Raw genomic sequence first — 12,539 nt, forward strand, 5'->3', positions numbered from 1 at the left:
AAGAACATCAAGAACTTCAAGCTTCGAATACGAAGAACATTCAAAGCAAAAGCATTCAAGTCATCCTTCTAGTTCTCAAAGCTCATTGTAATCAAGCCCAAAAGCCTCCATAAACACTAAGAGACTACAAATTAGTGAAGCTCTATAGATCCAAGCGTCCAAGTCCCCAAAGAACTTTCACTACAATTCTTCGAAGACGAAGAACATTCATCCAAATCATTCTTCCAAGTCTTAAAGTTCTACTAGAATCAAGCTTCAAAGCCTCCAAAAACTTCAATGACTTTGATCCATCAAAGTTTTATCAGATTCAAGTTCTAAAGCCCTGAAGAACTTCCACCATAAATATTCGAAGATCAATAAAATTTGAAGAACCCATGAAAAACACAAAGAACAAGAAATCCCTAACAAATGCACAACCAGAGGTTCATCGCAATTTCATTCCAAAGATCTTTCAATCCACTTTCCAATCCAAGTGGAAGACATCTTGTGTTTGAGTCAAGACTACGTCGACGCAATACTTGAATTGAAGACTTTTCTAAGGAGATCGAATCAAGAGATTATTCTATTGTATTAGAATCTAAACATAGAGAATTGCACCTACAAATTCTTCAATACAAATTTACACTTGTAAAACATTGTTAATTGTTTGATTTTCAAACTTGAGATTTTGTGTTTACAACATCTATCATGGCAAATAACCTATTCAAACAAGGTAACAAGTGTACATGGGAGAAACACAAGCATGGCAAGATTCAAATAAACATGTGAGAACAAATCATCCAAACGAACACATTTATATTCATCATCAAACATACGCCTAACACATGTTCATGTGAATGCATGACTTACCTCGCTTACCTCTTTGCATCACAACACATATAGCATTAATGCATGATCATATTCATGCATGTTCATGGTATCAAAACAAGAAACAAAGAAAAAACCCTAATCTAGCGTGTTAGAGACAAACAAGCAAATAAACAAAGGAACAGAGGTTCAAAAAAATACAAGAAGACCAAAACAGAGGCATATTATGTGAAAGAAGCAAAGTAACAGAAGCAAAGAACCAGAAGCAAATAAAATCAGAATAGGATTTCTGGGCACGATTATACATGCACATACATAGGCCTACGTACGCAGGCCAATTGTATGCGTACATGTACTTCAAGCCTGTGTACGCATGTAGAAGCACACGCACATAGACATGCCCAGAAGAATCCTAACCCAAAAAGCAAGAATAGAAACTAAAAGAACAACAAAATCTAACAACATAGCATGCTTTTAAAAAAGAAAAGAATTAAAACCTAAACTAAAACAAACATGTTAACACATAAACAAAGCAAAGAAATAAGATTAAAAGCAAGATTAGATGCAGAAATGGAAGAGAAGAGGTTAGAACAGATACCTCAAAACAAAAGCTCTTTTAGCTTGATTTTGACCATTCTCCTTAGTCAAATTTATTCACAACCAAACAAAAATGATTAGTAAATTTCAAAACTCGAGAATCAAAACCAGAAAAGGTCTCAATCAAAATAAAATTAACTTGAGGATGTTTTATGAAAACTCCTTTTTTGATTCACTATTTCTAATGAATCTTAGGTTTTCCCTTAGGATTTTCTATGTGTTTTGAAAAGGTGTCATGTATGGCTTATATAGTGAGAAAATAGGGGTTTAGAAAGGCTCCCAAACAAAATAGGATTCATTTAAAACATCAAAATTAATGCAGAAAACTTGCCTTTCATAGGTTTTTGAAACTCTAGCTACGTGCGTAGGTCTATGCTTGCGTACGCGTGCATCAGACCTGCGTACATAGGTTCTGGCCTGCATACGCAGGCCAAAGGTTTCCTTGGCCTTTTATTTTCCAAAAATAAATTTATTTGCTCATAAGAAGTTATATTTTCCATTTTAACACCTCTCAAGTCAATTTGTAATCTAATTGGGCCCTAAACCAACCTTGGGCCTTAAAAATTTTTGCATCATTGGGGAATGGAGGCCCGAGTTGTAAGGGGTACAAAATGCAGTGTCTACAATGTTGGGGGCTGAAACAGTTGTCGAAGAATATAGATAGTGGATTGGAAAGTGGAGACAGAGGAGAAGACAACGATGATTAAGCATGAAGGTGGGAGATTGGGCTCCACAATAGCTGGGCAGTGGTTGTTAGTCATCTTGCTAAAGAGAGAGAGAGAGAGAGAGAGAGAGAGTAGAGGGAAGCGTCGAAGAAGAGGTCGGGTATAAAATCATAAGGTAAAAAATCAACTTTTCTAAAAATTAAAAAATGCCTACGTGGAAATTTGTGAGACCTCCAAAATTTTATGTGTCACAACCTAAGGAAGTCAACTAATGGTCAAATGTCTTCAATGCACTAACTCGTGCAATGCATAGGAAAGCCATAGAATATGAATTATTAATTAATCTTTGTTTATTTTCTACGATCAAAGCAAATGGGAAAAAAATTTCAACAATGAAAGAAGAATTTAAGCTACCACTTATGCAATGTTGTTGACAGTGCCAAGCAGCCTTAAAATTTTAATTTTGTTGCCTTTGTAACCTGAAGACAAACAAAACAAAAAACATGAGACAAACAGATGGAATGGATTTGAATTTTTTCACAAAGAGATAAAGCATAGGATACCTTACGTTAAGTTTTGCAAATGTAATACCTTATGTTTTGTGAAAGTGAGGGTCATTTTGATATCTTTCAGTAGCAAATAGATATCTAAAGTATTTAGAAATAAAGCAAATAGATATCTGACTCTCATCACAAAGAATGAATACTGCACATTAGTATCTAACTCTCATCACAAAGAATGAATGTTGCACATTAGATTCCAATCTCAAAAATCTCTATCCTTTATACAAAACATTCAATTACTCAATGAAAAATATCATTTAAACAAAAATTTAAATAAAAATTAGGATTCTAATTCCCAAATAATCAATAAACAATTAAATTTCAATTTCTAGGATTCCAATCTCCTAAACGACATGAACCCAGATAAAATTCACAATATTAAAGTCAAAACAAATGAAAACGCCTAAGAAACAAAAACCTTGTGTAGTAGCCTCGATTGATGGCTATTTCATACTGGATCCGTATTTCCAAGTCAAGTGTTTATCAAAAATTTTAAAATTTTCATCAATCTTTGGATCGGATTTTTTGCATAACTTACTAATTGTATAGTCATCCTATTTCCAAACTTAGACACCACAATAAACACACAACTATTATTAAGTTGCATAGCTTGCATAAGATAGTTAGGCTCTACCAATAGATTGCCAATAAATTGTACCTTTGAAAGGTGCCTGACCCATTTGCAAGATTCTCATAAGTGTAGCCCTGTGATACTCCAAAGCAAAGTCTGAACACTAACATCCTATGCAAACTTAACAAAATGCATATGTACCTAATAACAATCATCTTCAAACTACATGCCCCAATCACCTTTCCTTGATAATCATAAATATTAGCCACCAAACCGGCATAAGAACAATTAGAGAGCACATAAGCTTATACATGATATATCAAATCTACTGCACCTAGTGATTCATTGTGTACTAATAATTATTGATGAAAATTTTTAAGTAGTAATAATTTATATTAACCAAAAGAGTTCTGGATTATCAGTATCGAACCAAGAATAGAAAAGCTAAAGAGAAAACAAACCTTGGTTCTCACGCGCAACATAAATTTAAAAAAAAAAAAAAAATTACCTTGCCGACACAAAATTGAAAGATTGGGTGATTTTGTAAGAAGATGTCAGATGGTGAATGGAGTGTATCTACTGGGTTTGTATTTGAGTTTGCCATGAGAACTATGTTTGGCTTTGAGGGGGCTGACAGGGAGGTAGATGTGAGAGGTGAAGGCGCTACATGATGGAGAGAGAGGTGGGAGGTGAAGGCAATGAAAGAGGGAGCGAGGCAGAGGCAGATCATTGAAACGTGAAAAGGACAGAATTAGGTTCTTTTTTCTTAAAATGTATATATAGATGAAATAAATAAATAAAAATTATTGAAATGGAAAATTGTGGAGACTCTAAACCTTATGTGGCACAACCTAAGGAACTCAACCATTGGTCAAACGTCTTCATTTTTATAGTATATATAGACTGCTCACTAACCCGTGAAGTAAGCAAAAATGCATGAAATTAAAAAAAAAAAATGATACTGAAAGAAATAGCACAAAGTTTTTAGTCCAAATCTCCTATACCACTTTTTGTATATCACTCTATGTTCCACCAATCACTATTTACCAAGTGTATGATTGCTTTCCATTTTAAACTTCAGTAATTTTATAAGGAAAGTAAAATGAACACATGGCAAGTAGTAATTGGTGGAACATAGAGTAGTACACAAAAAGTGGTACAGAAGATTTGGATTCCAAAGTTTTATTAGTTAGAAAGAAGAAAACAATGTTGTTTTATTTATTAGTTTTTTGTAGGAAGGAATAAGAGGCACAATGTTGCGTCTTTAGTTTAGTTTGTGTTGTATATATATATATATATATATATATGTAATTATAAGATATGTTGTAATATATATGCCAAAACGTGTCTATTGAAAGGTCATAACCCTTCAAATTTAATATACCAAAATGTGTCTATTGAAAGGTCATAACCCTTCATATTGGATATACCAAAAGGTGCCTATTGACCAAAAAAGTGTCTATTTAATGAAAATATATTTATTGATCAAAAAGATGCCTATTAAATGAAAATGTGTCTATTGAATAAAAATGTGTCTATTAAATGAAAATGTGCCCATTGAATGAAAATGTGCTTATTGAATTAAAATGTGTCTATTGACTGAAAAAATGCCTAATGAATGAAAAAGTATCTATTGACCGAAAATGTGGCTATTGAAAATGAAAAGGCATAACTGTTCGGTATTTTTAAATATATATACGTGGCATTAATTTATGTAGCCACGTAGCACAATAAGGAGTGGTCAACAAAAATTCAAATGTTTCGGTTTTATATTATATTATATATATATATATTTTTTCCAAAGCTTATAAAATTTGTTTTATAACAAAAATAATCCTTTTAAATTATTATTCAAAATTCTTTTAGAATATTATTTTTTTCTGAATAACGACTTCTTTGCTTAACCTATATAGGGTAGAAGCAAAAGGATCCTGGCCTAGCCCCATCTCTAATCATAGCTTGAACAATAGAAGCTAGCAAATTAGAGATGGGAATGTGCCCGAACCAATTCACAAAAGCTACCCAATGGGTTATAAGATGGGCTAAAGAATTTCCCTCTCTAGAAACAAAAGAAAAATATACATTTTCAAAAAACTTTACAAAATACAAAATATCATCAATAAGTGGTTTAATGCTCCAATTAGGGGGGCAATCTGGCTTCCTCAAAGGACCAATGACGTTCAACACATCACCTTCCAGAATTGTGTTCTTATAACCTTCAGTAATAGAATATTTAATGGCACATAGCACATCCCTTGCTTCCCTAACAAGAGAGTATCCAGGATCAAGTTGATTAACCCAAGTTGAGATAAGCCTACAAGAAGCATCTCTGCTCACAACAACCACTGTTATTTTCTCCACCTGAATTGTTGCATCAAAATTAATTTTGATCTAATTGGCTTAAGGTGGGGATCATTGAATTTTCCTAGATGGTTTTAGAAGTTGCAATCTCCAAGCTTGTTTATGCTCTTGGAAAATCTTATGGATTTGCCTTGCTTGCTCAACCAGATTGCTTTTGGTTCCTTCCACTCTGGCTATGTTTCTAGATATCCAAATTTGATCACAAAGAATGGAAGAATATAGTTGGAAATCTCTGGCAGCCTCTTCATCCAAACCCAACTTAGTTTTTGGGTTTAGAATGACTTTAATCCAATCCACCTTTGAGAGGGATGATAGCTTGTTCAATATTAAGGGCCAAGGGGCTAGTAGACACATCTGAGCAACCCAATCACACCGCAACATCAGATGTTCCAACGATTTAGTAGCATTACTACACAAATAGCATTCTAGAAAGGGGAGGGGGAACCGATTGTTAAGAATAGAGCAAGTTGGGAGTATATTCCAGCACATTTTCCATAGAAGATTTTTTGAGTCTAGCATATACCTTGAGTTTCCACAAATCTTTTCAATCTTTTTCCTACATACATGGGTGGTTTGGAGAGTTAGAAACTATGATGGCATTGTAGGCTGATTTTACTGTAAACTCACCAGAGGGGGTTAAGCACCAAAATACTTGGTCTTGTTGGACTATATGGGATAACTGAATATTTAAAATTTTGCTTACTATGAGTGGCTCAAATAAAGATATCAATTTTCCTCTGTCCCATTGTTTAGTATCACCATCAATTAAATATGCCATAAGATGCACATCTACGGAAATCTCACTTTTTGCTTAGGGAATAAACCTAGGTTCATTAGGGATCCATGGGTCTTCCAAAATCCAAGTATTTAACCCATTGCCAATTCTATAGCACATCCTTTTTTTTAATCATATTTTTGCATTCAAAGATGCTCTGGGAAGCCTAAGACACCCCTTTCGGTATAGGCATTCTCATGAATTTTTTTTTGAACATATTTTTTCTTGAAAACTTCAATCCACAATTTGTCAAAATTAGAGACTACTTCCTATGTCATTTTCGCTACCAAAGCTTTGTTCATATCTGCTATTTTTTTGAGACCCAGCGCACCTACTCCTTTTAGGATGCAAATAGAATCCCAGCTTTTGAGGCAACAAACCTGCTTATTCTCCTCTATATTACCCCTACTAAATTTTTGATTATTAGCATCTAACTTTGAACATACTTGAGCTGGCAGGATAAGAGATGAAGCTTGATACACTAGAATTGATGAAGCCACTGAGGGTATTAGGGTGGTTCTTCTAGCTTGAGAGAGAGTTTTCATTTTCCAACCTTGAAGCCTTTGCCTGACTTTTTCAATCACTTCCTCCGTTATTGCTTTTTTATCTCTACCTGATATAATAGGAATACCAAGATATTTTTCCTTCCTCTTTGAGGCATTGGTACCTATGGAATTGGCCAAGCTTGTTTTAAGGCTATGTGGGGTATTTTTGCTAAATATAATAACTGACTTTGTAAAATTAACATTTTGTCCAGACCATTCAGAAAATGTTTCCAAGCAATATTTGGTTTTCTCCAAATTTTCCTCATTGTCAAAGGCAAAAGTAAATAAGTCATCTACAAACTGCAAGTGGGTTATAGTCATCAAGTCCCTAGCAAGCTTAAATCCTTTGATTCCATTACTATAGGCTTCCCTTTCAATCAACCGGGCTAAGACCTCTGCAATAAGAACAAAAAGAAAAGGAGAAAGGGGATCACCTTGCCTCACTCCTCTCTGTGACTTAAAGAAACCATATGGACTTCCATTGATGAGAATGGAAAAAGAAGTTGTTGAAACATATTGCAGTACTCATTGGATCCAAGAGTTAGGAAATCCAAAACATTGTAAGACTTTTTCCAAAAATCCCCATTCCAATTTGTCTTAAGCCTTTTCCAAATCTATTTAAAAGTCATCCAACTCGTTTTCCCTTTCTTCTTCTTCATTGCATGAAGGATTTCTTGTGCCAGGAACGTATCTTCTTCTATTTTTCTACCCGGTATGAATGCTATTTGCCATGGGGAAATCAATTTATGTAAAATTTGCTTGAGCATGTAGGCAAAGATTTTGGATATTGTTTTATATAGCACATTATAGAGGCTGATTGGCCTGTATTGGTTTACAGATGTTGCATTGCTGCCTTTGGGGATAAGAACAATAAATGAGTGATTGATCTCTTTCAACATGTACCACTAGGTAAAAAAAACTCGAGATTGCTTCAAATATTTCTCCTTCAATGACATTCCAGTAAGTCTTGAAGAAAAGGACTGACACCCCATCTAGACCAGGAGCATTGTTGGATTAAACACTAAACACAGCAGTAAGTCTTGAAGAAAAAGGCTGATATCCCATCTAGACCAGGGGCATTGTTGGATCCCACACTAAACACAACTTTTTATTTTTTTTATTTTTTTATTTCATCTGTTGAGGGTAGACTAGTTAACATCTCAACATCTTTATGGGAAAGTGAAGGGGTGACAAGTTCTTCAAAATTGTTTGGGATTGAAGGGTTAGAGGAAGTGAATAGATCAATAAAAAAAATTCACAAAGCATTCACCAATTTCCTCCCTGCCTAAAATCCAATTCCCATGCTGGTTCTTTAAAAAGTCTATTGCATTCTTTCTTCTTCTGACAATTGTTGAAAGGTGAAAAAAATTTAGTATTTAGTTCTGCTACCATTGCCCATTTGATCCTTGATTTCTGTCTCCATAATGTTTCCTCCCTAATCAACCACTCATGAAGTTCTAAATTTATAGTAGCTTCTTTCACCAAATTTTCTGAAGTTGGTTCTTCCTTTTGTACTTGCTAAAAAAGATCCCGTTTCTCTTTAATTTTAGTTTGGATATTTCCAAACCATTCTCTATTCCATTTTCAGAATTCATTTTTTGTTTCTTTGACCTTCTTGCAGACTTCAAACATTGGGTTTCCATTTAAACTTTCTTTCCAAACTTTCTCCATCACAAAGGAGCTAGTCTCATCTCTTGTCCATGCTTCCACAAATTTGAATGGTCTCTTGAATTATCTTTGTTCACCTTCTGAAATCAAAATAATAGGGGAGTGGTCAGATTAGGAGGTTGGGATGTGTTGAACAGTGGCTCTGGGGAGTGGTCAGATAAGGCCTACCCCCTTATTTATCAACTTGATTAAAAACATGATTGAAGTCCCTAATGCAAAGCCATCCCCCCTTTACAAAGGATTATATCCATATACAAAGGTTATTGGGAGGACCATATACAAAGGATAATAACCATGGTTCATTCACCAGGTCAAAGAATATTAAACCATTAATCACATTACTACATTTTGAAGTAATCTCAAGGTCAATAACATTTTTCTAGCCAACAACTAGACCACCCTTCTTCCCCTTAAGATTGACATATTCCAAATTATAAAACCCCACAGATTCAAAAAACTTCTTAAATTTGGCAATGGACCAGTATCCCTTATTAATACTCGTAGGGTTCTTTTTGCCAAAGCCCGAGCCAAGCCACGACAATTCCAAGATAGGACAATCATTGCTAGGGTAAGGGCATGATAAAGCCCACCTCTTCAGCCATTTTGGATTTAGGGGAAGATAAATTGAGAGAAGTTTAAGAGTTATCAGGGCTTACCACTTGTGGAGAGGTGTATTGATGGAGATATGATCAATTTCTGGATAGTGCTCTCATATTCTTCTTACTTCTGAGACTATTCCTATTAAGGACTTCCATTTGCATTTTTTCATTGGGACCAACAATTTGTGGGTTAGTTTTAAGCAAACCAGACCCCACTTTTGAGAGTTTGATCGCCCTTCTATTAATTGTATCATCCTTGGCTTCTAGTCTTCTTTTCATCCTTGACTTAATCTCTTTCTCGCTACTGGGTGGATGCTTTAGAATTTCTTTGGAACCTCTTGTATTAAGCCCATCTGTTGAACTAGCCTCACCTTCATTATAATAAGCAATCCAAGAAAGCATATTGCTTTGGGCTTTTGAAAGCCTAATAAGAAGAGCAAGGTCTAGTAAGTCCTAGTTTGCTTTGAATTCATTAGGTTCTTTAGGAGAGAGTGGGGTCCATTGGGTAATTTTAGGGCTGTTGGGTTCATAGGTATTTTGTAATGGGTTTTTGGTTTTGGTTTGATGGATGTCTTGAGAATAGTTAAGTGTTTGGGCTTGAGTTGGGATATTGGGGTTAGTATTTTCAGAGATTTCTGCATCCGTGGGAATAATGGTGTTAAGGGCTGTGAGGACAAAGAATTCATTAAGGGAGTTTTGATTTTTGTAACTAGGTTAAGTATTTGGTTTGCTGGGAGTGGGAAGTTGGTAGAAGTTTCCTAGGCATAATGGTTTTGAAGTGACATGAACAAACGAATTTCCAAAGTTTGGTAGGTGAGGTCTCGAGCCTTCCACCCCTTCACATGATTCTTCTGACCATTCTTCAGTCCCCGTTTCATTAGGCGCGTGGGCCTCACATCTTCCTTCAACCTATATCATGGTGCTCTATTGCATCTCTGTATTCACCTCCTCAAAGCTTGCTACTTCTACCATAAATTCAACCCATCTTGTGGTTCTTTTGCCAATCAATTCTGCCTTCATCTAGGGACCATACCCAAAAGGCTCTTTTTGAGTTGGTTGGTTAGATGAGTACTTATCTCTTACACATCTAGCTTTTAAATGGCCCAACCCACCACATTTATAGCATAAATCAACAACCTTCTCATTCTTAAATTGGATCCAGAGATTAGGTTGGGGGCTTCTATCTAGGAAAAAACCGCTCCAAAGTGGCTCTTAAACCTTAAGCTCTACCTTGATTCTTAAATACTTACTCAAACAAATTCCATCATTACTTGTGAAATCCACATCTATCACGTCTCCTATCAGTGCCCCAATTTCTTCAGCATTCTCTTTAGACATGTATTCTACAGGAAGGTCGTGTACCGGGATCCAAATTGGTAGACTTGAAAAATCTATATCATCAATCACCATATTCTAGTTCCATTACTTCAAAATGAGAGGATATCCCTCTATGTTTCAAGGGTCTAGTTCCACAATTCTTTTTCGATCTCCTTCACAAGCAAACTTGAATAGGAACACATTTTCTCTAAGATCTACAAATTGTACTCCTTTAAATGTTCTCCAGGCTTTTAGAATGATAGCTTTAACTGCGTTTTTGTTGATATTCCTATTTGCTAACAGCTTTCCCACCAGCCCTATATTATACAACAGTTCTACAATTTTCTCATTTGCCTTCAGCTTCATGGGTTTGCTAGAACATTTTAATTTGCTGGTTTCAGCACTTAGTGCTTTTAACATCTCATTTTGATGAGACATAGCCACTCTACAAAGGGATGGTTTTGAGGAAAATCCCTAGACCACCAACTCAAAAACCTAACAAAAAATCTATTACAAGAAGGAAAATAGAGGGTTTGAAGTACAATAAGAGTTTGTTTGGTTGGAGGAGTGGAAAAGTGAAAATGATAGAAAATGGTGGAAGGATAGAAAAGTGGGAGGATAGAAAAGATTTTAATTTCTCTTATTTTCGTTTGGTTGGGAGTGAAAAATTGGAAGAATAGAAAAAGTGAGTTTGTAAAAATTTACTCATATACCCTTGTTAAAAAATGATGGCCAATTAAAACAAAAAAGTGATAAACAAAAAAAAAAAAAAAAACCAATTTATTAAAAAAAAAATCATGTAAAAAAAAAAATCATGTCTAGTTAAATAAAGAAGAAGAAGAAGAAGAATAAGAAAGCAATGTCCAACCCAGGAAAGGAAAAGAAAAGAAAAAGAAAAGAAAAGAAGGAGACAACGTGCCCAAGACAGCAAAAAAAAAAAAAAAAAAAAAAGAGTGGAAGGAATTGGATGAAGAACAAAGTTTCTCTCCAAACTAGTTTGGAGAAAAACTTTTCAAACTAGTTCGGAGAGAAATTCTTCAAACTTTTCATATATTTCTTTTTTGGATGTGAATTTTGAAAATCTAATTGTTTAATTTCATATTCATTATATTCTCAACATGTATATCAAATTTCGGAAAAATCGGATATTATTTACCGTTTGATCAATTAACTTATTTTTATATACAACTTTATATTACAAAATCTTGAAATTATAATATTTATTTGATGACATAGCAATTAATTTTTGATTTTCTTGAAATTTTGTAAGCATTAAGGATGTAATAAGAACATGCAATCTAACTGTTAGATTTTCAAAATTTACACTCAATATAAATATATATGATGAGTTTATAGGGTTTTTCTTCAAACTAATTTAGAGAGAAACTTTATTCTTGGATGAATTACCCATGTGCAAGTGTACATGGGCATTTTTGTCTATTAAGTAGCTTCATTTTCTCCTTTTAGTTTTCTCTCCAATTTGGGGAGAAAATTTTGGAGAGAAAACTTTTTGGTGAGCTTGGGGAGAAAACACTTGAGCCCCACTATTTATTTTTCTTTCTCCCCACCCAACAAAACACAGTCCAAAAAGTTTTCCTTCCTATTTTCTCTCCAAAATTTTTCATCCACTTTATTTCACCTCCAAACAAATACACCCTAAAGGTAGATATAAGCGTTTTTTTTTAAAGAAATAATTACAATATGCTGCTAACCCTGCAGTTCGAACCTTTTCCCCTTCGATCTCCAAACACTTTATGTATGGGGAGATGCCAAATCAATTGCACGGTTGTGATGAATGTGGTAGTAGAGATAGAAAGCAAAGTTAAAGTTTGTGGATTAGAGATTAGGTGGATGAGAGATTTAGGGCAAGAGAGTGACAAGATTTGGGGAAAGACCTCGAGAGTCAGGAAAGACTTGGAATATTAAAACCTAACTACTAATAATATATACATGTGTCTACTATATATCTTGATAATAAAATATACAATAATTAAAAATTATGTTATGTATTTTTTTATTTATTTAGGGGTATGTATTTATTGTTTTATTAATCAATATTAAGTTAGGACAA

Source organism: Quercus suber, unplaced genomic scaffold (assembly GCF_002906115.3).
Source record: "Quercus suber isolate HL8 unplaced genomic scaffold, Cork oak 2.0 scaffold_119, whole genome shotgun sequence".
In the NCBI taxonomy this organism is placed as follows: Eukaryota; Viridiplantae; Streptophyta; class Magnoliopsida; order Fagales; family Fagaceae; genus Quercus; species Quercus suber.